The sequence below is a fragment of the Trichechus manatus genome, unplaced genomic scaffold (assembly GCF_000243295.1).
Source record: "Trichechus manatus latirostris isolate Lorelei unplaced genomic scaffold, TriManLat1.0 scaffold00063, whole genome shotgun sequence".
Taxonomy (NCBI): Eukaryota; Metazoa; Chordata; class Mammalia; order Sirenia; family Trichechidae; genus Trichechus; species Trichechus manatus.
The window spans coordinates 6,666,367-6,688,354 of record NW_004443999.1 but is presented as its reverse complement, the minus strand read 5'-3'; the positions used below and the strand labels follow the sequence as shown (position 1 = coordinate 6,688,354).

At 41.3% G+C, this 21,988-nt stretch overlaps 1 pseudogene; it reads left to right on the top strand.

The window, feature by feature from the left end:
* The window catches only part of LOC111821085 (60S ribosomal protein L37a-like), a 43,385-nt pseudogene extending 23,242 nt beyond the window's left edge, over positions 1-20,143 (top strand).
* The last annotated feature ends 1,845 nt before the right edge of the window (positions 20,144-21,988 follow it).

The following is a 21,988-nucleotide window of genomic DNA, read 5'->3' as shown; positions in this document are numbered from 1 at the left end:
CTACTTCAACACCATCTGACACAGAGAAAACTGTAACAGAAGGGAAGTTGGAATGGAAAGAGTGATCTCAACCAATTGCGGTTAATTTTACAAAACTATGGGACAATGTGAATACATTGCCAGGGTCCTCCCTGAGGCCTTGGAAGGGGACCATACAAAGGAGGGTTACGAAGCTTAAGCTATGATAAATCCTCCTCTTTGTGCATGGGAAACTTCAGATGCTCTTCCTGCCTCACGGTTGCCATGGAGGACTCAGGGTATTGTCTTAGATCCTCTCTGTAGATGTGGCCCACTGCCTTCTCCACTTGATGGTTGCAAAGCTATGTTGGAACAAGGATTTTCTCCATGAGACTTGCTGATTACATGAGCTTCAGTCTTTGCTTTGAGAACCCTTAAACCTATTTGGAGTTTCTAGAATTTTTTCCCATCCCTAGGGCTTGGCCCAGACAAACGGGCATGCTATCTAAACACACCAGCATCTAAACCCACCAATATCTAAACTCTTCTTGTGTTTCTTTTTGCTTCCTCTTCCTTCTACTTGTTGTTCAAACAATCTCTTTATTGGTCTAGAAAATGATGGTTGCAACATCAGGCATTCTCCGCTCCTCTCTGGTTTAGGCATACATTCTGTGTCCTGAGTTCTTCAGACTATTCTCTTTGAGAAAGTCAAGACTTTTTTTTTTTTTTTTTCCCCAGAAAGCCCTACTCTTACAAAGGAAAGCCTCAGTTTTCAAGACTTATCTCTTCTTGGTGAATTCAAAACATCTTTCCATGCCCTATTGACTTTGTTTTTGGTTGAGTTATTGAATGCCACTGATTCAATGAGTGGAAGACTATGGGGCAATAAGAGACTAACGGGAAAAAAACCCTCAGTTATCATCTTCATGCTTTATCCTGCGACATTCATTTTGGTGCTTTAGGATTTCCAATACTTGAATGATGATTTTCTTAAGAAAACTTGGTAGATGGGATTATCAAAATCTTATTAGGTATGACATTAGTGACTAAATTTTGAAATTGTATATAGGGCATTTATTTTCTGTTTATTCACTTATTCAAAAATAATTTACCGATTACATACTACATTGGAGCTACATATATTACTGTTCGTCTGGGGATGCAGGTGTGAAAAGACAGCATGGTTTCTATCCTCATCTAGCTTACCATTGAGTTGTATAATTTCCAGAATATTTATGTATAATATATGCTACAAAGAGAAATATAAGATGCCATGAAGGAGATTAACAGAGAGATTTAATTGACATAATAATAATAATAATAATAATAATCTCAAAAAACAGTAGTTTGATACTTGGTATTTGTGCAATAATGACTTGTTGAATGCCCAATTAGATGACTGGATAATAGAAAAGAATGGAGTCCTTAAGTCTTTCCTTCATGCTTTCCAGAACTTTTTCTGTGTATTTTTTCCTTAAGAGGAGGATTATTTCTGCTTTCTTAACCTAAATACCTACTTGATAGAAACATGGGTATGAGGATATGCTAGTAAAATGTGTTTTGAGAGATAGAATGCCAACATTTATGCTAAGGAGAAACTTTAGCTTCCAGAACAGCTTTGTAAGTGATATCATAATTCCTAGTAAGCCCAACTCATCCAAAACTTTTTAATTACCCTAAACAGAAACTCTACCCATTAATTATTAACTCCCCATTCCCCTCTCCTCCCAGCCCATGGTAACCACTAACCTATATTCTGTCTCTATGCATTTACCTATTCTAGATATTTCATATATGTGGGATCATACAATATTTGCCCTTTTATATGTGTCCTTAGCATAATGTTTTCAAGGTTCATTCAAGTTGTAGCATGTATTAGAACTTCATTCCTTTTTATGGTTGAATCATATTTCATTATATGGATAGATCATAATTTGTTTTTCCATTCATCTGTTAATGGATGTTTGAGTTGTTTCCATCTTCTGGCTTTTGTAAATAATGGTGTGCTGAACATTGGCGTACACGTATCTGTTTGAGTCCTTGCTTTCAAGTTTTGGGGTATATACCCAGGAGTGGAGTTGCTGGGTCATGTGAGAATTCTATGTTTAACTCTTCAAAGAATTGCCAAACTGTCTTCCACAGTGGCTGCACCATTTTACATTCTCATCAGCAATGGTAGTAGCTGTGGAGAGAGATGATGAGGTCCTGAAACAGGGTCATGATTGTGGCAGAGGGAAAAACGTCTTAATTGCAAGGTTGGACCCAGGCCTAAAAGGGCTCTCACTGTATGTAATTCAAAATAATGACAATGTAAAACCATAAAACACAAAGATTACATGCACGCTCAAATTAAAGTGTGTCTTTTCAGATATTTTGGTTACAAAATTCTGGATCAGTGCTTTGAAGTTGAGATTTTCTCCTTTTCTGGTTGCTCCTCATTTTCTGGTGCTCTTGGCCTGAGTTATCATGCCCTTTCAGCAATCAGTGTAAAGACGGTGTGGGGGCAGTGTCTGACCTCCAACCCCAGGAGGGGGAAGGGAGAACCAAGATCAACAGCCCAGGGCTGATCTGTAGGAGGTGGAGGTCAGACACGCCTCCTCTCTCGGCTGTCTTTAGCAATTCTAACACCAGAGTCCCTCCCAGAGCACTCTACTTCTCTGCTGAGTTCAATAATTCATTGCAATGGCCACACAGAACTTACAGACCACACTCACAATTATAGGGTTTATTAGGGAAGTATAACAGGTTACAATTCAGGCTCAGGAACACTCAAGGATACAGGTCTTCCATCAGGACAGCCTCTTCCCAGCTGTGCTCACAGGCATGCCACTCCCTGGCCCTAGGTCCCTGCCCAAAGGCACTCAGCTTTCTCTCTCTGTGGGCCAGGAATCCCACCCCACCATCTCCTGCTGCCGGGTCTCTCCTGTCACTGCTTCTCACGGTCTTCAGGGTTACAGCTCGCTTGCTCTCTGTCTCCTGGTCCCAGGAGCCTCCCAGTGCAGGGATCCCAGGTCCAAAGGATGCACAGGCTCCTGGCTGTTCTTTGTTGTTGGTGGTGGGATCTTCCTCTTTGCTTTGAAATTGGCTCTCTTTTAAGGCAAAACTGACCAATCCCCTTGGTGGGCCACAATTACCTTATCACACAGTCCCGTGCAGTCACCTCAGTGGGAGTTACAAGGCCATGGCTATAAAGGCTACACACAAAAGTAATTAATCTACCACATCTAGCTTTGCATGTCAGCAGTGACTGCTAGTGACAGTGCCTGTACTCAGGCTGAAGGGCTCATAATCGTAGAGCTGATCTCATTGACATCTATGGTATTGATTACAGTTTATTATCACACCAGCCTCCCAAATGATGAGAACACATCGCTACAAACTAGGCCCAAGATACAGAAGCAGAGTTTGTGTTGTAATGATCAAGGAATTTAGAGTCAGACTACCTCAGTTTATATTCCAGCTGTACCACTTAGTAGCTTTGTGAACTTGGACAAGATACATAACTTCTCTGTGCCTCAGTTTCTCCATCTGTAAAATGAATTCAATAACAGCATCTGCTTCCTGTTTGGTTGTAAGGATTAAGGAATTAACGTGTGTAAAGTAATGCACAGTGTTGGCACATAGTAAGGACTCAATAAATAGTAGCTCAGGGCTGAGACCACCACCCTCTTTTCTTCTCCATCCTAGAACTCAACCCTTCCCGGGGCTTTAAAGCTGATGATCGCTAAATATTTATCTCCAGTCCTCATGCTCCTCCCGAGTTCCAGGCTTGAATGTCTAGAATGTCTAGTTGTTTACTTGACACCTCCCAATTTCATGATGATCTTGAAAGATGGATAAAATGAGATAACGGTGTAGGGAAAGAACTATGGGTCATGACCTCAGTTTTCATCTGGCTTTGCCACTAACTGGATGTGTGACTCAGCCCATCTCAGTTTTGTCACTTGGACTGGATGGTCTATGAACTCCCTTTCAGTTCTGCATTTCTAAGGGTAAAAATGATTTGCAAACAATGAGAAGAGTGATACAAAGACAAGACGCTGGGTGTTTTGACTCTGCCCAGTCATCCCTTCGCTTGGTGGTCCCTGTTGTTCTGAGTCCTAACTAGTTTTGCCCAGGTGGTGAACACTGTGATGGTGGCTCGCTGGTGCAGCAATGAAAGCTGAAGCTTTAGAGTCAGGCTGCGTTTGAATTCTACTTCTACCACCTGTCTAACTCACACAGTTAGTTAACATTTCTAACCCTCGGTTTCCTCATATTAAATAATCCTGTGTTGTTTGGCTACAAGAAGTGGCTTAAAGAGTAAGGACGTTTATTATCTCAGCACAACACTTGACAAGAACAGTGGGCATAGGCAGTTCCAGGGCTGGTCAGAGAAACCAGCTTGGCTTCTCTGTGATTCTCTCGGCTTTTACCTCATGTTTACAAGATGACTGCTATAGAATGATGTCAGAAGACAAGAAGAAAAGAAGGGGGTTTCTTCTTGTCCCACTGTCTCCTCTTTCCTAAAGCAAGAAAATCTTTCCGAAAGACCCCAGCAACAACATCCTCAGGTTCCCTTGGCCAGAATTGGATCACTTGTTCATGACACAGCTGCAAGGAATGCTGGGAAAGCCAGCATATGGCATTTTCAGCCTCTATCAAATGGAGGTGGGAGGGCTCACAAGGACATGGGAGAAGGAGTGGCTTTTGAGCAGGCGACCAGTGATGTCTGCAGTAGAAATCTACTCAAAGGATTATGAGGATCAAATGGAATTATTTATTTATTTATATTGTTTAAGTTATTTTTTTAGGCGTACGAACGGCTTACATCGCGCTTTTTATATGCCAGGCCCTATTTAATATCAACTCATGTCCTCCTGTCAACTCCATGAGGGAGGTACTATATTGATTCCCATTTCACAGATGAGGAAACTGAGGCACAGAGAGATTAAAACAATTTTCTAGGGACTCATAGCTGGTAAGTGGTTGTGGCAGAATCAAACCAGGCTCTAGAGCCTGGGCTCTTAACCCATGCACAGCGCTGCCTCTCCAAAATGTGTGTTAAAGTGTTGCACACAGCCAGCTGTGTGGAGATGCTAGTTCTCCAGCCCTTCTCTGATCCTGCCACAAAAGTATACAGATATCAATGGAAAGGGCAAAAGCAAACGCAGAATCTATCACTCAAATGCCCGCCTTCCTCCACCCACCGTGTTTCCTGGTTTTGGTTTTCCTCCTCTGGTGGGTTTCCATCAGTTTCAAAAGTTCTTATAAAATCTGTTCTAAAATTCTGTTTCCTACTTACTGTATTAGTTTTAAGATGTGTATTTAAAGGGTGATTTTGTTTTCCACACTTGATTTTTGAAAGCCAAGACCAATGGAGAACAAATATTTGCTGCTTCTAAGAATGAGTAGAAATGGGTTGATGGGGAGGCCATGAGGATGTGTTGGGAGTTGCGTTTGTGCATTGTTTCTTCTGGGAAGAGGCAGCTCAGAGTGGAGCAAGGACTCCACAGTGACATTGTCTTATGGTGAGACTGCTTTAAAATAGTATTTTGGGTACATTGTTAACTATCCCGATTTGGATGGTATTCAAGAAGGATGGGCCTTCTCGTGACTTCTACTTCAGCCTTCATACAATTAGGGAGGCAGAGTGGGGACTTATTTTGGAAGCTCTCCCCTCTGAAGGGCATGAAGGAGGTGAGCCAAGCACTTGTGATACAAACCAGTGACTCAGGAAGGAACAGGAAAGGACCATCACAAGTTTCCTAGCTTGGGACACTGAAAACACAAAGACTAGGTCACGTGTCCACACAACGAAGAAAGGGGCCTCTGGAAAGGGAGGAAAAAACAACCAAATATAACTCCACATAAGGAAGATCAGGAAAACATCTTTGCTAGTTTGACAATCAACCAAGAATAACGTATGAGTTCATCAAGCCCCAAAAGGAGGAAGAAAGATAGAAGCATTAGCCAGCTAATTTAAAAATTAAGAAGTGCATTTCTCATATTCACGCGGAGGAATGTTCCGGAGCAGATTCTCATAGAGTAGAGCTAGTCCCCCTAAAGCGGGGTTTCCTGTAGAGACGAAGCAGCTGCACCTTTGATGACTCCTTGGATACTAGCAAAACACTTGCTAAATATAGATGAATGTCAACAAGTCATAAATAAGAGAACAGGAGTGGGGAACTCCATACAAAAGGTGAGTGGGCAATAACAAAGACATTCTTTTCTGCCAAGGCAATTAGCACGTGAGTATCTGAAGCATCAATCACTGAGTCATTTAAAAGTCCAAATGCCAAATAAGAATAAAAGTCCCATGCAGGAAATTGTAACATATCAGGGCACTGGAAGCAAACTACTCCCGGGTATCTGTTTCCAGTACTTTATTCCATGGGGTAGAAAGAAAGCATGACATTGGCAGGAACTCCAAGAGTATTACGATGGGCAGGTGGCAAAGTGCTGCTCAGGCTGCCAGGCTGGTATTCTATCTTTGTTCTTTCTTTCTCTGTTGAAGTTTCCATTACTGTAAGGGAAGCTATCAAAATCATTATTTTGATTTCCCTTGTGGGTGCGGGAGACCAGCTGTCTAGGTCTTGAGTGTAAGCAGGTTGGACCACATCAGTCTGGACCAAGCTAGGTCAGATAAACCTTGTTTTCTCAAAATAAAGCCAAACATGGGCTGATCGATTTCTGCTCTTCCCTCTCTCCAGATTAAACCCATTTACACTCTCAATAGTCTGTACTTACTAAGTGCCATGTGTACATGATATTGGGCTTAGCTCTACACATGTCAAACCAATAAGCACGGTCCGCCTTCTAGTGGGAGGCCCTGGGTGTACCAATGACTAACATGCTCAGCTGCTAACTAAAAGGTTGGAGGTTGGAGTTCACCCAGAGGCAGCTTGAAGAAAGACCTGATGATCTACTTCTAAAAAATCAGCCATTGAAAACATTATGGAGCACAGTTTTACTCTGACATGCGTGGGGTTGCCGTGAGTTAGAATTGACTCAATGGTAGCTGGTTACTTGATGCCTTCTAGTGAGTCTTGGTCTAAGAAGGCTTGGACAAGGGCAGGTGAAAAACTGTTGATGTACTCCCACAAGTTTAGGTAATTCCTGCTGAATGCAGAAAGAACCTCATCTTGTTATCCCAAAGAAAACTGGAACTCAACACTGCCAATACAGCATATAATATCTAAATTGCAACCCATCACACAGCTCTTAAAAGCTCTAATGGTCTGTAGAAACATAAATTTTTAAGAAAGCTTACGTATAAACAAATACATTCATGTCTTTTGATGAATCCTCAATCTAGTGGCCTAGTTACTGAAATGAAACAATTAAGCCAAGGTAGGATTAGCTAAACCCATTGCCGTTGAGTCGATTCTGACTCATAGTGACCCTGTAAAACAGAGAACTGCCCCATGGGGTTTCCAAGGCTGTAATCTTTACGGAAGCAGACCACCGCATCTTTCTCCCACAGAGCAGCTGGTGGGTTCGAGCTGATTACCTTTCGGTTAGCAGCTGAGTGCTTTAACCACTGTGCCACCAGGGTTCCTTTTTTAATAGACATCCCTAAACAGTACATGATCTAGTTTTGTCTGTTTTAGAACTTTAGGTAAAAAAATTATGCCGCATGTATTTTTCTAAAACTTGCTGTTTTATTTTCAATGTTACATTTTTTAGATTCGACCATGTCCGTGGGTGCAGCCATATTGGATTTCATTGTATGACTGTCATAATTAATTCATACATTCTCCTGTTTAGGGATATCTGGGTTGTTTTGCTCTGAAGAACAACACTGCCATGAATATTCTTATACACACTGCCTGCTAAACATGTGTACTGGTTTCTCTTGGCCATGTACCTGGGAGTGAAATTGCTGGGTTGCGGGAGGTGCATGTTTTCCATTTTACCAGGTGATGCTAACCTGTAACCAGTAGTATGTGGGAGTGCCTGTTCTTCCATATCCTTACTCCACATCTTACCATCACTTGATACTGTCAGACTTCTAACATTTTTGCCCACCTGGGAGGAGTGAATGGTATCTTGTTGTGGCTTTATTTTGCATTTTCCTGATTGTTAATGAACATTTTCCTATATGTTTACTGGGCATTCATGTTGCCTTTGTAAAATAAATTCCTTTTCATGTCTTTTGCTCATGGATTGTTTGTCCCTTTTTGGGTTGTTTGTCTTTTTCTTATTGAATCATAGGAATTCTTTATCTTCTAGATAAAATCCTTTATTAGTCATGGGTATGCAGATATCTTTTTCCCATTTGTATATTGTCTCTTTTTTCTCCTTTTGGTGTTCTCTGATGAATAGAAGTTATTGCAGTTGAATCTAGCAGTATATTTTCTTTATCGTTTGTTCTTTTTATGCCTTGTGTAAGAGTACTTCCTTATGAGGATATCAAAAAATGTTTTCCTGTTTTTTCCCCTAAAAAATTGTAAAGCTTTCCCTTCCATATATCACTGATCTATCTGGAATTGATTTTAGTGAATGGTGTGTGTGGGGGGACCCATTTTTCTTTTTTGCATATTGATAACTCATTATCTCAAGCCATTACTGAAGAGTCCCTTTTTACCTACTTATTTGCAGGGTGTCAGATCTTCCATATAGGTGTGGGTCTTTCCATTCTGTTCCAATCAGGTCTCTCCATTCTGTTCCATTAGCCTATTTGTCTGTCCTTGAACCAATGCCACCCACTATCTTATTTACTATAACTTTCTAATTAGTCTTCGTATTTTGTAGGGCACATTATAGTTTTAAAGTCTGACTGGAAACTGAATTTAGTTAGGACCAGGCTGTAGATAACCTGTTTATAGCAGCCTTGGTGGTGCAGTGGTTAAGAGCTCTACTGCTAACCAAAAGATTGGCAGTTCGAACCCACCAGGTGCTCCTTGGAAATCCTATGGGGGCGGTTCTACTCTGTCCTATAGGGTCACTATGAGTTGGAATCGATTTGATGGCAACAGGTTTGGTTTTTCTTTTTTTTTGGTTTAGGCTATAGATATGGAGTCCCTGGGTGGAAAAAATGGTTAAGTGCTTGGCTACATAACTGAAAGTTTGGTGGTTGGAATCCACCCGTAGGTGCCTTGGAAGAAATGTCTGGTGATCTACTTTTGAAAGACAATAGTCATTGAAAACCCTATGGAGCACAGTTCTGCTTTGAAACACATGGTGTTGCTATGAATCAGAATCATTCTGATGGCATTGGGTTTGGTCTGGGTTTTTTAGGCCATAGGTAAATGAATGATTTTGCTTAAATCCAAAAATCTCAGGAACTTTAGTTCTAAAATGTGCTGCCATCTGCGCAGTACTATAAGAAAGTGAAAGGCTAAGAAGTCTTCCTTCAAGAGCCCCTTTGGAGCCAAATGTGCATTCTTTCTTTGCAATTATCCAACAGATAGCTAAGATATACTTTGCTGACGACTGGTGATGATTACCTATTTTTATCCTTACAGAGGTGTGAAGATATGTTTGGGTTCTCTTCTTAAAGGAACCAGAAGTCACGTGGTTGAAATGTGAAGTGTTGGGGACACATACACTTGTACTTTCGTAGACTTTCACACACAAGGACATTCCTTTCTCTCTCCCCTGCTATTCACTCAAGTTTTAAAAGGCCCACCTGGGTGAGGAAATCCTGCCTTTAGAGAAAGCTCTAGTTCACCCAACTTGATCCCATTCTATTTGAATGAAAAAAAAAATCTGAAGAAATTGATAACAGACTTCTCCCTTGGCTCTCCCAAAGATGCTGTCTTTAGAGTTATCTAAAGTTTATCAGCAAAATAACTTTGACTAAGTTAAATGGCGATGTGTCACACACTCAAAACGTGTGAAGCAATTTGAAAAAATATTTTAAATATGCCATGGATTTGTAAATTAATGCAGGGCTCACTGTGCTTGAATTTCCATTTCTAAACTGCTTCATTTGCATGCAAAGAGTGGGCAATTTTTGTGTGTGTGAAAATTTAGCCTTAAGAAATGAAAATCAAAAACTCAGCAACTTGAAAAGAGCTGTTAGGCATAGAAATTGTTTAATCGGTTTCCAGCAGGGCCAATGGTGTTGGCATTTTGAAATACCAGATTGGATTGGCATCCTAGAAAAAAAATCCTCAGCTCAGAAAAAGTCGCCTAAAAAAGCCACCATCTACATAGTGGTGAAAGAAGATAGCCGAGATATGACAAATGCCAATGAAACAAATTCTGCGATCAAGAGAGAGTCTGAGGTGTGAAGTGAGCAAATGTTAAATGTGATAAAATTTCTGTCAGTGCTACCACAATCGTCTATGCTGACAAATACAATGCTTGATCAAGAAATCAGGTGCTTCTGGCCAACAGATTGTTCTTCATGGATGTTGTAAGAGGTCCCAATACTGTGGGTGCATCTACAACTTGATGCGGCTCTCACTTCGAAAATGTATTAAAAAGCCACCTAATAAACTCCCTCTTTAACAAGGTTGAGATCCTTAGCTTAGATTTTCATTCCAAGGTTTTTAAAATGCAAGTTTAAAATAAGATTTCATTTAAGCACAGCTCTACATTTTGGTGGTGCTTTTGTAGCTCAGACCTTATAAACGAGACTGGAATACCATGTTTTATTAGAGGCTGTAAGGAGTCCTGGTGGCGCAATGGTTAAGCACTTGGCTGCCGAGGAAGAGGTTGGTGATTCAAACCCATCTGTCGGCTCTGCCGGAGAAAGACCTGGCAATCTGCTCCCATAAAGAATACAGCCTAGAAAACCCTATGAGACAGTTCTACTTTGTCACACGGGGTCGCTATGAGTTGAAATCAACTTGACAGCGCCTAACAACAACAGTTAAGACCATATTTCTTTATCTAACCCATTGCCTTTGAGTCGATTCTAACTCATAGCGACCCTATAGGACAGAGTTGAACTGCCCCATAGGGTTTCCAAGGCTGTAATCTACCGAAGCAGACTGCAGCAGACGGCTTCATCATTCTCCCGTGGAGCAGCTGGTGGGTTTAAACCGCCAACCTTTTGGTTAGCAGCCGGAGCACTTAACCACAGTGCCACCAGGGCTCTTTTTCTTTATCTACAATATCCCAAATGAAAGGTAAAAAGTTAGATCTACCAGTATATATTAATGATGATATGCAGGCTGAATGTGAAGGGCCAAGAGACTTGGATTCTGTTTGAATCCCAATCCACTTATTGTTAAATACTGAATAAGCTGGTGATTTACCAATCCATGGTGAATATGTGACTTTTTATATGACTACACATATGTGGATATGTGTCCCTATAACTAAATTTTATCATCAAAGAACCAGGATTTATTTTCCCTGTGGCTTAGTCAAAAGTCCATTCTCCAAATGATAGCAGATTAATGTGTGGCAAACACTTCAAGATCTATGTTAAATGTCCCTGAGTATAAAACCTTAGTATGACTCCAGCTAGTACACATATTGCAAAGATGGGGGGACGAGGCCTGGTGTTGGGCAGCTACCCTCAGACCACACATCTCTGAACTAACAGCTCATAAAAGCTAGGAATTCTTCTGACTTCCAGGAATAGAAAACCTGATTAATGGTGGTCTAGGCAATAGACATTTAACTTTTAAAAACAAAATAAAATCTGAAGGTTGGAACAATGAATTAGCATTGTCTTCAAATATCTAGGAGCTAGGCTTTTTCTAACAGTCTTGCTCCTTCATCCTCATTATCCTCATTTTTTTTTTTTTTTGGTCCTCATGGTTGTTACTTCATGTTTCCCATATGGCTGCCTCAGCTCCAGGCATCACATGCTCATACTAACATCCTAAGCAGAAACTGAAGGCCAGAATCTAAAGATCTTATCCTCTGAAGCTTTGTCTTTTCAGACAGTAAAGAGAGCCTTGAGAAGTCTCCTTTTTACATCTCATTGGCCAGAACTGTATCATACATAATCATCCTACACCAGTTATTGGGGCAGGGGAATGGGATGACTATGACTTGTTAGATCTGTCACTCTTTACTTCCTGGAGCTGGGGAGGGAGCCGCCCTCCCTGAGATCTAGAGATGCCTGCTTGCTACCTGAACACAAGGTCAGAGTTCTGTGGTCAGGAAACAAGGTCATGGGCAGTATCTGTCCAAGTCTATGGTATGTGCTGGGGTCAAGAATTGAAGTGCTGGGAGAAGCAGTATAAGAGACAGGCTAAGGGAGTGGGTCAGACATGGGCTATGGAGACAGAAGACTTGAGACTGAATTCTGGCTCTGCTGCTTATCTGCTCTATGACCTTGGGCAAGTTACTTAACTCTCTGTTTCACAGTTTAGTTATCTGTAATAATACCTATCTCAAAGGCTGATGTAAGAATTAAACGAGATAAGATCTGGGTGCATGGTGAAGGCACAATAAGTGGGAGCCTCTTTTATTATAACAGATTCTGTAGGTGCAGAATTGGGGCTCCTCTGCCACTACATTCAGATGAAGTTTTGAGGCTCATTTTTGGAAAGAGCACTCTTCTAAGAGTCAGGAGGCCAGGGCTGTAATCCTGCTCTGCCATTAACTTGTTAAGTGTATATGACTAAGTAATTTCCCATTCCTGGGCCTCAGTTGGCTCAAGTATAAAATGAGGATCAGAGCTGAGTGGTCTCCAAGTTCCATTCAGCTCTGACATTGTGATTTAATGGTGTGCTTTTTGTCATGGACAGCTGGTGGCACGAGTCCTGGAGGGTGTCCAGTGGCCACTCTCACCATACTCATGGCAATGGCTGCAGGCTTCAAGTGTTTCCACTAATGGCACGTTTGCTGGTGTCCATATGAAGATGGAGATAATGGAGGGGCTCATTCACTCCCCATGGTCCACATTGGATTGGGGTTCCATCTTATTATTAAAACCAGCCACTGGAGTACTGTAGATACAGCCTGACTGCTAAAATGGCCCAAGACCTCACCCCAAAATGACCCCCTGGATCTGAAATCCCAGTGGGGTTCCGACTGTCTATCAAGACTTAAGTTTACGTTTGGAGCTCGGTAGAATACTGAGAAATATTCTGAGTTAACTTATTTAGTTTCAATCAAAACAAGGCAAGTGCATAATTAGCATTTTAACAATAAATAAATTAGAACTTGAGATCGTTATAACAATATACACTGTTAGAAGAAGAATTGAATAGCACAGTCTAAAAATAATGGCAAAACCATAAACACACTCTCTTTTCTCTCTGGAAATCAAAAACACACCAATGGTTTTATGACAAAGGAAGAGTAATTAAAAAAGCTGAAAACTCCTTTTGCCACCTAACAGTGGGAAGGTAGTTCCATAGAGTTGGATGGGGAACAGTTGTATCCAAAACAATAAACTTGCCCTAAAAAGCTTGATTATTAGTTCCACTTAAAAAAAAACAACAACAAGGATAAATGTAAAACTGCTGCAACCTATGAAAACTAAATAGGCATTTGCAAACTACTGTCCCAATCAACAGAATTGTTTACTTTACAAACACTGTCAAGTGCTCCCCATACTAGACCCTGGCATCGCCTGGAAATCGGTCTTTCCACCTCTGGGACATGGCGCTGTTCAAATACTTCATAAACCTGTTATGCCCTGAAAAATTCTGAGCGTCATCCTGGAGTAATCAGCCTCAGATTTACTGTCATATGTTTTCCAAGGCCTGTTGCAATGAAGAGATATTTGGGACTAGTACAAAAGGCTATGAGCCTGGGCTGAGGCCAGGTGTCCTCGGAGTGATGGAAGCCCATGGAAGAATGCAGCCCACAGTTTCTACCCACCCTTTGCCTTGGGTACTTACTATGGATTGAATTGTGTCTCCTCAAAACGTATGTTGGAATCCTAACCCCTGTACCTGTGGATATAGTTAATCCTTTGTGGGAATAGGATTTTATTTGTTATGTGGATGAGGCCAATCAGGATAGGAGGTGTCCTAAAGCTAATCACTTCTGAGTTATGAGGAGCAGCATAGACACAGAAACAAGAAAAGAAGCATAAATGATGGAAGATAGATGCCATGTGAAGACTGCCAAGGAACTCAGGAACGCTGGGGCTACAGAAGTTTAAAGAGACAAGCACCTTCCGCCAGAGCCAACAGAGAGAGAGCCTTCACTTAGAGCCAGTGCCCTGAAGTCAGACTTCCAGTCTCCTAAACTGTGAGAAAATAAATTTCTGTTCTTAAAAGCCACCCGCTTGTGGTGTTTCTTGTACGGCAGCACTGGCTAACTAAGACCCAACCAAAATCCCACTGCTGTCAGGTCGATTCCCTATCTGACAAGTAGAACTGCCCCATAGGGTTTCCAAGGCTGTAAATCTTTCTGGAAGCAGACTGCCACATCTTTCTCCCATGGAGCGGCTGGTGCGGTTCAAACTGCCTACCTTTTTGGTTAGCAGCCGAGAGCTTTAACTCCTTCAGCTCCAGGGCTCCTTGCTAACTAATACAGTACTCCACAAACTTAAATTTTAGATATACAAGAAGACGAGGGCAAGTAGTAACCTGTGCTTTGGGTTTCTGTAGACTGCTTCACGGTAATATACCCTGAGGCCTGTACATTGAAGACACAAACAAACTCACAATTCAAATAAGTGAAAGAATTCCGTGAAGTGAAGTGACCCATATTCTGAAAATTATTCTACTATGTCAAAATTTTTGTAAGAGTGTAGTAGTTACCAGGGATGGGTAGGAGGAGAGAATGAGGAGCTATTATTGCTTAAGGGGTGCCAAGTTCCTGTTAAGGGTGATGAAAAAAAATGGAAACTTATAGTGGTGATGGTTGCACACCATGGTGAACGTTATTAATGTCATGGAATTGTGCATGTAAAAATGGTTGAAAGGGCAAATGTTTTGTTATATATATTTCACCACAATAAAAATTAATACAGATAAGTTTATAGGAGAAAATAAATCCAGAGCAGAGAAATTGAAAGTATTTTAGTATTTGGAAGCGCAAGCGTATATGTGTGCGCGTGTGTGCATTTGCCCGGATGTATTTTGGGGTGAACATGATAATAGTATTTGTCCTATAATGAACTTGCTTCTGTCCTATGCTTTGTTTTCTTCCCACTTCTACTGGCTGGGCCGTGGTCCCTACTTTAGCAGTTTAAGAAAATGATTTTGCTCAATTAAGGTCCCTGGAAGGCACATTTGGTGACTTGGGTATATTAAAGGAGTTTTGATAGCCTGCAGTGAACTGGAGTTGAATAAAAAAGTAGAAGCAAAATAGTAATGAAAAAAAAGTATTCCCATGGTGAAAAACAAGCTGGGGACCTAGGAGGAGGCCAAGAGGACAGGGGAGGTAGGCGTGGAAGGCAGGGCACACTCAGGCCAAAGCTCATTAAATAGAAAAGGAGCTGAAGGGAAGAAGGAAGCCAATAAGTTGGAAATGTGGAGGGGATGTGCATTCACAGGGCTTTCAGCCTTTGGAGCCTGATCATAGGGATTGAGAGCTGAAGGGGAGCTTAGCAGTCCCTTCATGCTGCAGATGGGGAAACCACGGGTGAGGGCTTTGTCTAAGGTCCCTGCTCAGTCAGAGCACAAGCAGAGCTGGGATCCAAAACTCCCTGCTCTCCAACCTGGAGGCCCCAGTCACTGGGCAGTGACCTGCTTTGTCACAGATTTAGTCCGTCCTGCTTGTTGAAATTTCACTAGGAAATGTAGGAGACCAGATTTGAAGAAAGATCTGTAAAAGTGACAAGCGAATAATAGCAAACAAAGGTTATGGACTACCCAAAGTTAAGGGTTTCTCAATGCCATCTGCACAGTAGAAATGGAAAACAATAAATGTTAGTGACATTGTGGAGGAATTGTAATCCTCATCCATTGCTTGAGGGAATGCAAAATGGTACAGCCCCTGTGGAAAACAGTTTGGCAGTTCCTCAAAAAGTTAAACATAGAACTACCATATGACCCAGCTCCTAGGTATACATACCCACTCCTAGGTATACACCCGCGACTTGAAAGCAGCAATATGAACAGATACATGCAAACCCGTGTTCATTACATCACTATCCGCTACAGACAAAAGGTGGAAACAATCAGATTGTCTATCAACAGACAAACGGATAAACAAAGTGTGGTACATACATACAAGAGAATACTACTTAGTTATAAAGAGAAATGAAGTCTTGATTCATGCTACATGGATGAACCTTGAAAACATGCTAGGTGAAGTAATTCAATCACAAAAGAACAAATATTGTTTGATCTAACTTATATGAAATATCTAGAATAGACAAATGTAGAGAGACCAAAGTTTATTAGTGGTTACTAGGGACAAGAGGGCGGGGGAAAGAAGGAAGAGCTGTTTAAGAAGCACTGAGTTTCTGTTTATGGTGATGGAAAATTTGGCAACGGATATTAGCCAGGGTTGCACAACATAGTTTATGTAATTAGTGTTACTAAACTGTACACATGGAAAATTCTTGAATTGACAAATGTTGTTATATATCTTTAGAACAATAAAAAAAGTACCATGACACATCCCCACATCCATCTAATTAAATTAGAATCACTGTAATTGAGGCTCTGACACTGGTCATCATGAAAAGCTCCCAGGTGATTCTAATGAGCAGCCAGGGTTGGCATAAAAGATCTGGATTTAAATCCACTTACTATTTGTGTGACTTGAGGTAAGTTACTTAGTTACTTAACCTCTCTGGGCCTCAGTTTCCTCATGTGTGAAATGGAACCAATAAATGCCTGCTTTCTAAGGTTGCTGTGAGATTAGATGATATAAAGCATATGTCCTGCCTGGTACATAGTAGGTGTTTCTTCTTAAATGTTTGTTTCCTTCATGAAAATCTGAAAATCAGTGATTATAATGATGAATTTGGTTTTTACTTTGTAAGGCTATTACTCAGTGTGTTCCTAACCCCCTGAGTACATTCTCAACAATTCTCACCTAAAATTCAAGAATGGTTCTCGCGTTTCAAAAGAAGGTGATGGGAAAGTGGGTGTAGCCACCAACAAAGTGATACTCAATTCACCGACAAGGGCTACTCCCTCTGCAATTCCCTCGGGCTTCCTGGAGGAGGCGAGGCTCTTGGCTGGTGTCAGGGAGTAGCACAAGGCTTTCCAGAGTGTGACAAGACGACAGTTGATACACAAATACAACCTTAAATGGCATTGAGTCACATGTTGAGAAAGCCATTCCCTTTTCAATCCTCTCTCAGTGCTTCTTAGGGTGACAAGGACTTTTCACTTGTTGCGTTTGACTTTTAGCGTTGCTGAAGAATGTTGAATATACCATGGACTGCCAGAAGAATGAGCAAATTTGTCTTGGAGGAAGTGCAGCCAGAAAGCTCCTTAGAAGTGAAAATGACAAGACTTCGTCTCACTTACTTTAGACATGTTATCGGGGGGAGCAATCCCTGGAGAAGGCATCATGCTTGGTAGAGGGTCAGCAAAAAAGAGGAAGACCCTCAATGAGATGGATTGACACAGTGGCTGCAACAACGAGCTTAAACATGCCTACTATTGTGAGGATGGCACAGGGCCAGACAACGTTTCTGTTATGCATAAGGTTGCTAGACAGTACCTAATGGCAACAATAACAATATCACTATTTAAATAGAAGTGGTCTCAAAGCCTTCTTACTTAGAATTTAACATTGTTTCACTTTAATTCTGTTCATGCTTATTATTACCTTTTATTTTGTGATAAATAAAATTGGTTTTCCATTTATAGAAGTGAACTTCTGGAAGGAAAACATGGACTGACTTAAAGAAAACTCGTGAGTAAACAACATACAGGTGATAAAGAGATAGGACAAAAATTATTAAAGTGGAAGATTTCTGGGTTCCTGTTTTGACTCATCTATGAGACTTTGGGCAAGACCAGTGTCTGAGTTACCCAGTGCTGCTGTAACAGAAATACCATGAGTAGATGGCTGAAACAAAGAAAAATGTATTCTCTTGTAGTTTAGGAGGCTAGAAGTGTAAATTTAGCATGCCAGCTCCAGGGGAAGGCTTTCTGTCTCCGTCAGCTCTGGGGTAAGGTCCTTGTCATCTATCTTCTCCTGGTCTAGGAGTTTCTCAGCGTAGGGACCCTAGGTCCAAAGGACACGCTCCACTCCTGGCTCTTCTTTTTTGGTAGTATAAGGTCCCTCTCCCCTCTGCTCGATTGTCTCTTTTATATCTCAAAAGAGATTGAGTCAAGATACAACATAATCCTGTAGACTGAGTCTTTCCTCATTAACATAACTACCTCTAATCATGCCTCATTAACATCATAGAGGTTAGAATTTGCAACATATAGGATAATTCCATCAGATCACAAAATTCCATCAGATCTGGATAATTCCAGATCAGTACTGGACACCACACAGTGTGTGGGAATCATGGCCTAGCCAAGTTGACACACATTTTTGGGGGACACAATTCAGTCCTTAATAACCAGTAACACACCCTTTCTGGGCCTCAGTTTCCTCAACCCTAATATAAAGTTGCTAGACTTGACAATGCCCAAGATGGGTTCCGATTTAAGCATATCTGATATCCAAATTCATTACAATTTGGCCTTTTAAAGGTAGTCTCACCAATCAAAGATATGTAGAAATAACCAATAATACAAAGGATATGGGAGGGAACTGAAATTTCTCTATTTTCATATCCCCATAGAGGAACTTGCATGTTTCTGGCTCTTAATAAAGCCATTCTTTACCAGAAGCCACACTCTTCTACAAGAGTTTTCTTCTCTTGCTGATTGCTCCTATTCATTATTTTTAAAGACTGTTGTGATCTGGGTGATTACATACATTCAGGTGTAACACCCAAGCCAGGTGCGTTGTCTTTTTGTGAATTTCCCAGTTCATTAGTTCTGTGGATTATTGCTGGGTTAGTGTATTTCCTTCTTTTTTAGCACTCTGGGGAAATCTGAAATACAGAACGATACTCTCACTGCAGAGTTCTAGTAAAACGATAATAGAGTGTTTCCAGAATAGGCAATCCCAGGCGAAGAGCCTTATGTGAGGGGGCATGAAGCCAGGAGAGGGAGCTGTCAAAACCTCTGTATGCTCCTCACACCTCACACCTCACACCCTGACACCTCACAACTTTTCCTCTTCAGCCCTTTCTCAAGAGACTTTAACCTCATTCACATTTTGACAGGGCCACGATACACACAGCAATGAGGAAACGTGTACATCAATGCATGTGCTTGCAATAATGCCGTGCTTCTGCGGTATTCTTCTGGGAGGCAAGTCTTGCCGACTGTGGTGTGCTTTAAAATGAAGCACTTGAAGTTATGATCTTAGTTGGGGTCAGAACGTATATGGGCGCCATATGTAAGTGCGCCGAGCTGTGGGCAGAGCAGCGACTCTGCAGGCGACCGGTGTGCCAGGACCCACCACAGCTCTGCTGAATCCTTGTGGGAGAGGAAATGCCAGATAGGAGGCTGCGACCGTAGGGGAAAGCCTGGACGGCAGTAACACCTCCAACGGCAGGACATTTAGAAAACGTTCCTGGGAAACCGATTCCCCTTTGTGCAATCATGAAAATACCAAGAGACCAACCTCCTTTCTCCTGAGAATAATTAGCATAACATTTGTATAATCCTTCAGAGTTTATAAAGTGCTTCCATGGGTGTTATCTTACTGGTTTTACTTGAGGGTGGCGTGGAGGACGGCTCAGGTGAGAAGCCCTCAAATTCCTGAGCGGCAGCTTGCTTAAGTCCCTCTGTCTTCTTTCCAAAGAGAAGCCATGGAAACTGTGGCAGCCCATTGGGAGGTGGTATCCTATCTTTTACTGTCTTGCCTCCAAGTAATCTCAGAAATAAAAAATCCTGACTCTGAACCATGAGATTATGAGAGATTTTCTATTTTTTCCTTTTTTTTTTTTTTTCTTTTTTTTTTTTTTTGTGGAGTTTTCCAAATATTCTGTCCTAAGGATGGACTCCTTTTGTAATTAGAAAAAAAAAAAAAAGTTATTTAAAAAAATCAGAGGAATCTCTGGGCTTGGTACTAGTTTGCAGCAACATGGCTAGATATTACCAAGAAGGTCGGAATAGTGGATAAATATGGAACCCGTTATGGTGCCTCCCTCAGGAAAATGGTGAAGAAAATTGAAATCAGCCAGCACTACCAAGTGCACTTGCTCCTTCTGTTGTGAAACCAAAATGAAGAGACAAGCTGGCACTGTGGTTACTGCCTGAAAACAGTAGCTAGTGGTGCCTGAAACTCCCCCACCATCCCTGCAGTCACAGTAAGATCGGCCATCAGAAGACTGAAGGAACTGAAAGACCAGTAGACGCTCCACCGCTTGAAATATCTCTAACCAGTTGCCATGGAGTTGACTCCAACACATGGTGACCCCATGTGTCTCAGAGTAAAATGGTGCACTATAGAGTTTTCAATGGCTGATTTTTTAGCGGTAGATTGCCAGGCCTTTCTTCCGAGGCACCTCCGAATAGACTTGAACCTCTAACCTTTGGGTTAGCAGTGGAGTGTGCTAACTATCTGCACCACCCAGGGACTCCAAAACATCTCTAGTCTATAATAAATGGGTTAAAATTTATGTAACAATAACAGCGACAACAAATTAGAGGAAGCAAACTTCTGAAATACATCACAGTCAACAAGATGTGCCTTCCAGGGCAAACGTGACCAGAGGGATTGGCTCTGCTTTGACCAAGCTTCCCAAATCGGAGTTGTCGCTGCATTTTTGAATAACGGCCCTGGAGATCATCTAGTCACCCCTCTTTGCACACCATTCAGTCTGCAGAGAACACAGCCAGCCAGGAGCAGTGTCCTACTTCTTTAAAATAGATACTTGGAAAGCTTTAACACCAGAAGAGCAAAGCCAAAGATATTGATCTTCCTAGATGAAGTGGGATGAATTCTGAATGTGCTATTTTCTCTTTTAAATAGTTTATTTTTTTAAGTATATTAAATATGAGCTCTTCAAGGAAATTGTGATAAATAAGAAAAAAAAAAAAGGTAAAAAATTTAATTCGTCAAAGACAACCACAACACTATTTTTCCCCAGTCTTTTTTTCTTGGGCGTTGGTGGGTTTTTTTTTTTTTTTTTTTGCATAATAGTACTTATATTTATTTGAATTTCTGAGTTTCTTTTCCAGAATGATTTTATAATGTGAATAATCAAGGGTAACAATTCATTATAAAATTGTTTGTATTTTAAGCTTTATCCAGAGTGGAAGAAAGGCTGCCTCTCTCAGGCTCCAACAATTCTCTTAAGTTCATTAGTTCATCTGGCTGTGGTTCTCTGAGGTAACATCCCACAAGACAGTCCTTTTGTAGTATGACTTCCTCTGAGTTGAGTTCCTCATTTTAATTCTAATTTTGAAAGAAAGGCAATAGGTGATACGTTACCAGACCCTTTGCCTCTTTAAGACTATCTCTCAGTTCCATTACTCCATTGCCTGGGTATAATATTCTTGGTTTACAACTTGGTTCTCCTAAAATGTGTTGTTGCTTCATTGTCTTTTAGCATTTTTACAAAGTATGAGGCTAGCTTGGCTTCTTCCTTTGTTGTTGTTAGGTGCTGTTGAGTCAACTCCGACTTATACAACCCCATGTGACAGAGTAGAACCCCCCACAGGGTTTTCTGGGGGCCCTGGTGGTACAGTGGTTAAGAGCTATGGCTGCTAACCAAAGGATTGGCAGTTTGAATCCAGCAGCTGCTCCTTGGAAACCCTATGGGGCAGTTCTACTCTGTCCTATAGGGTGGCTGTGAGTCAGAATCAACTGGATGGCAACGGGTTTGGTTTTTTGTTTTTCCAGTCTTTATGGGAGCAAATAGCCAGGTATCTCTCCTGGAGAGCTGCCAGGTGGGTTACAAACGATCAACTTTTCAGTTAGCAGCTGAGCACTTAACCCTTGCACCACCAGGGCTCCTTTTTTCTGTCTATATATGTGTAATATTTTAAACTTTATCCTTGGGTTTATACATTTGGGGGATGGGTTCATGTGGGTTGATTTCCTTGGAACAAGGTAAGCTGTTTGGTCTGCGTACTATGATTTCTTTTCTTCTCTGAAGGAAAGTTTCCTTAACGATGTCTTTGAATATTGTGCTTATTCCGATCGTTCTATTTTCTTAAGTTTGATCTCTATTACAGGTTTTCATATTTTCTCC